This window comes from Octopus bimaculoides, chromosome 8 (genome assembly GCF_046866305.1).
Source record: "Octopus bimaculoides isolate indiv1 chromosome 8, ASM4686630v1, whole genome shotgun sequence".
Lineage (NCBI taxonomy): Eukaryota > Metazoa > Mollusca > Cephalopoda > Octopoda > Octopodidae > Octopus > Octopus bimaculoides.
Window position 1 is genome coordinate 7,618,847 of NC_142935.1, and position 5,000 is coordinate 7,623,846.

A 5,000-nucleotide genomic window follows, 5' to 3' on the forward strand; every position below is an offset into this window, starting at 1 on the left:
TCGCCAGTTTTTACGTTCTGAGTTTCAAATTCCGCTGTGGTCGTCTTTGCCTATCAAACTTTCGTGATCGATAAAAAAAAAAAGTAGCTGTTATGCTGTAATTGATTTACCTCTTCCCTCGAAATTGCTGGCTTTGTGCCAAAATTTGAAACCAAATTTATATCTTTATATTTTAATATAGTTCTATGTAATTTTAAAATTCAGTTCAAATACAGCCAAACAACAACAACAACGACAGCAACAACTACAACTACTACTACTACTACTACTACTACTACAGCGATGTTCTTCCGTGAATGGACAGTCACAGTAGTAGTAGTAGTAGTAGTAGTAGTAGTAGTAGGTGAAGCAAGGTATCAATTACAATATAAATCTTATTTGAACTCGGCATGTCTTTCCGGATCGGTCAATAAAGGGACGAGATGGCAGAATCGTTAGTGCGCCAGAGAAAAGCTTAGCAGACTTTCTATTGGCTTTACTTTGTGCGTTCAAACCCGGCCTAAGGTAGATCTTGCTATTTATACTTCTAGGGTCTAGCAAATAAGTATCAGATGAGCATTGGAGTCATTGTAATTGACTTATCGAAAATTTGAAAGAATGTTTTACAGTCAATTGTTTTATAGCCTATCTTAATTTCCAGTTTATCCAGTTTATATATATATCAATCACATTCGCAAGGATCCATAAAAGCGTCGATATGTGAGGTCGATTCCGAATGAAGATACTTCATCATTTTTCAGTCATTTGTTTCTATTTAAAAATTGTCGCTTCAAATTGGAGAATACAGAACACTATGCTATATATTATATACAGTTATACACACACACACACACACACACACACACACACACATATATATATATATATAAAGGAAAATATCAATCAAATTGCTGCCGTAAGCATATCAAGAATGCAACTTTTGGAAACAGTATCATAGGAATAACAAATGATGGCACAACAGGTTCCGTTTATAAGGGTATATATCTGTGACGAATGTGCGTATGTATAAACATATGTTTATACAAACGCACATATGTGCGTATATATATATATATATATATATATATATATATATATATATATATATATATATGCACATATATAATATATATATATGTATGTGTATGTGTATTGCATTGCATGCGTGTATGTGTGTAAGTGTGTGTGTGTGTGTGTGCATGCATATATGTGCGTGTGCGTGCTATGAGGATGATGGGTGTGCTGCTTGTTTACATACATTAATGGTGGCGGATAGAGCTGAACAATGGAAATCAAGCACATGTTGGGCTGGGCAGACAGATCAAAGAATCATCTCACATGTTGCATTATAAACCCGCTAAAATCAGTTCAATTCATACCTCTTGATACACACACAGGCATATAAGTGCGCGGTCGCGTATATGTGTGTATGTGTGTGTGTGTGCGTGCGTGAGTGTGTGTGTGTGTGTATTGGTTGTACATATACGCTTACACAGATATAGACGCACCTACGTTTGCAGATATACAGATTTCTGTTTATATATTTATATATCTATCTTTGACTTCATCTATGTGTATGTATATTTACATATGTATGAATGTACCTAAGCGTATATATAGATAGAGATATACATACATATACATACATACATGTATACATACATACATACGTATATATATATATATATATATATATATATATATATATAAATACCTACATATATATATATATATATATATATATATATATATATATATATATATATATATATATCTACCCAAACCAACAAGTATATACATATATATATATATATATATATATATATATATATATATATATATATATATATATATTTATATATGTGTACATATACATATATATGCTCTCATGTGCATTGCGGAATCGTGTTCATTGTTTCACACCCAAGAAAAATTATGTTATTTGCTGTTTACAAACGTATAAATTTCAAAACATACGTATGTCGGTATCCCTCTATTAATATATATATATGCGTATGTGTGCGTATGTATCTAATTATCAATCTATCTACACATATATATACGCACACAGTCGTTCATATCCACGCCTCCACACGCACAAACACACACATATACACACACACACACACACACACCACTTACACACACACACTCCCTACCACACATACACACAAATCAGAACAATATGTGTAAATCAGAACAATATGTCGCTGAAGACAAAAGCACACATGGGACAAGGGAAGTATGTGACACTCGTCTTGCATTGTGTGGAAAGTAAGATATACCGGCAATAGGAGGCAATAATATATATATATATATATATATATATATATATATATATATAGAGAGAGAGAGAGAGAGAGAGAGAGATGTATGTATATATATAGATGTATGTATATGTATATATATATGTCATATATATATATATATTATGTATATATATACTCTTTTACTTGTTTCAGTAATTTGATTGTGGCCATGCTGGAGCACCGCCTTTAGTCGAGCACATCGACCCTAGGATTTATTCTTTGTAAGCCTAGTACTTATTCTATCGGTCTCTTTTGCTAGGTTACGGGGACGTAAACACACCACCATCGGTTGCCAAGTGATGTAGGGGGACAAACACAGACACACAAACATATACACCACTTGTAGAAGTGTGCTGGTTTCTATACATAGCAGATATTCCGGTTGGGTTGGATATAAACCGGCCGTAATTTACAACTGAAACAAATTGGTTAAGGTTATATACAAATAAAAACCATTTCTATGAACTTGTGTTTCTATTTGTCATTTATTTTAGAAAATGCATAAAAGTTTTGAAAAGTGAATTTCATGAAATCTTTTGTGGGTGTAGGTTTGAAATCAGGATTGCTAACTTATACGACTATGTTCTGTACATATCTTATCAAATACTTGACATCATAAACGCCTTCTTCGTCGCAGGTGTTAGTATCATAATCGTGGTCGGCGTCTGGTCGTTAACATCATCCTACCATCGTCGTAGTAATAGTCATCATCATCATCATCATCATCATCATCACCATCAGCATCAGCATCATCATCATCACCATCAGCGTCATCATCATCATCACCACCATTGTCGTCGTCGTGATCGTCATCGTTTCCATTATCGTCGTTATCGTCGTCGTCGGCATTGTCATCGACGTCGTCGTCGTCGTCAACCTCATCGTCATCATCATCATCATCATCATCAATGCCATCATCGTGTTCGTCACCTTCGCCGTCGACGACGACATAATCACCATCGTTTCCATTATCATCAATGCCATCATCGTTTTCTTCGTCGTCATCACTGCTGCGGTCGTCGTCATCGTTGTCCTTATCATCATCATCATCATCATCATCATCATCCTCATCATCATAATCATCATCATCATCATCATCATCATAATCGGCATCAGTGTCATCATCATTATCCCCAACCTGGTTCTCATCACCTGTGCCCCAAAGCATCACCTTTAAAATCTTTTCCTCCTCCTCCACATCATCATCATCATCATCGCCATCCACTCTCCGTTCTCATTAACCTCCTCCTTCTTCGCCTCTCCTCGTCCACCGCCTCCTTTCTGTCTCCATTTCTCTCTTTTACATCTTCTTCCCCTTCTTCTCCTTCGCCTTCCTCTCCTCTCCCTACCACCAACCCACCTCCATTCCTACCAACATTCCCTCAGTCTATCCTCAATAATTTATCTCTAGCATTCTGAGTCCTTAATATAAACTGCATCTAGTGACTACCCACTAAACCAGCTCCGTTTTAATTATCTGGCAGCTCAGTCTTTATAACCAAATGAGAAATAGATACTCTACTTTTTACGTATTTATTTGTTTACTCATGTCTTATTTCATTATTTCTGCATATTTTTGTTTTATTTGCTTTAATCTAGCTTAATTAATTAAACATCTAAATATACCTTTTACATTAACACATGCAAAGCATTCTTCTATGAAGTTGTTTAGACGGAGATTGTGTGTGTGTGTGTGAGAGAGAGAGAGAGAGAAAGAGAGAGATAGAGGAGAGAGATGTATATTTGCATACATGTAATCATGTGTACCAAGGTATATTTATAACTATGCATTATCAACGTAGACTTGAGTGGGGACATCCTCGCTCTAACTCTCTCTCTCTCTCTCTCTCCCTATAGGCGCAGGCGTGGCTGTGTGGTAAGAAACTTGCTTCCCAACAACGTGGCTCCGTGTACAGTCCCACCGCGTGTCACCTTGAGCAATTGTCTTCTACGATATCCTCGTAAGTGGATTCGGTAGAGAGAAACTGACAGAAGCCCATCGTATGTATATATATATATATATATATATATATATATATATATATATATATATATATATATATATATATATATATGTCTGTCTCTGTGTTTGCCACCCACCTCTCACCATCGCTTGACAACCGATGCTGGTGTGTTTATTTCCCTGTAACTTAGCGGTTCAGCAGAAGTGATTGATAGAATAAGAGCTAGGTTTACAAAGAAAGTCCTGGGGTCGATTTCTTTGACTAAAAGACTATAAGGCTGTGCTACAGCATGGTCGTAGTCAAATGACTGAATCAAATAAAAGAACAAAAGAATAAATAAATATATATGTGTGTGTATGTTTTTGCGTGCGTGCGTGTGTATATTTCTTATTTCTTCATTGCTCACAGGGGCTAAACATAGAGAGGACAAACAAGGACAGATAAAGGTATTAAGTCGATTAGATCGGCCCCAGTGCGTAACTGGTACTTAATTTATCGACCCCCGAAAGGATGAAAGGCAAAGTCGACCTCGGCGGAATTTGAACTCAGAGCATAAAGACAGACGAAATACGGCAGACCATTTCGCCCGGTATGCTAACGAGTCTGCCAGCTCACGTGTGCATATTTCTTTCTATATAACAATCACAGACACTTCGTAGTGACAGGCAAATTACATGAATTTATACGGAGAAAAGACTTTTGTGCATATGAGAGTGTGTGTTTATGTGTGTGTGTGTACATCTCTCTC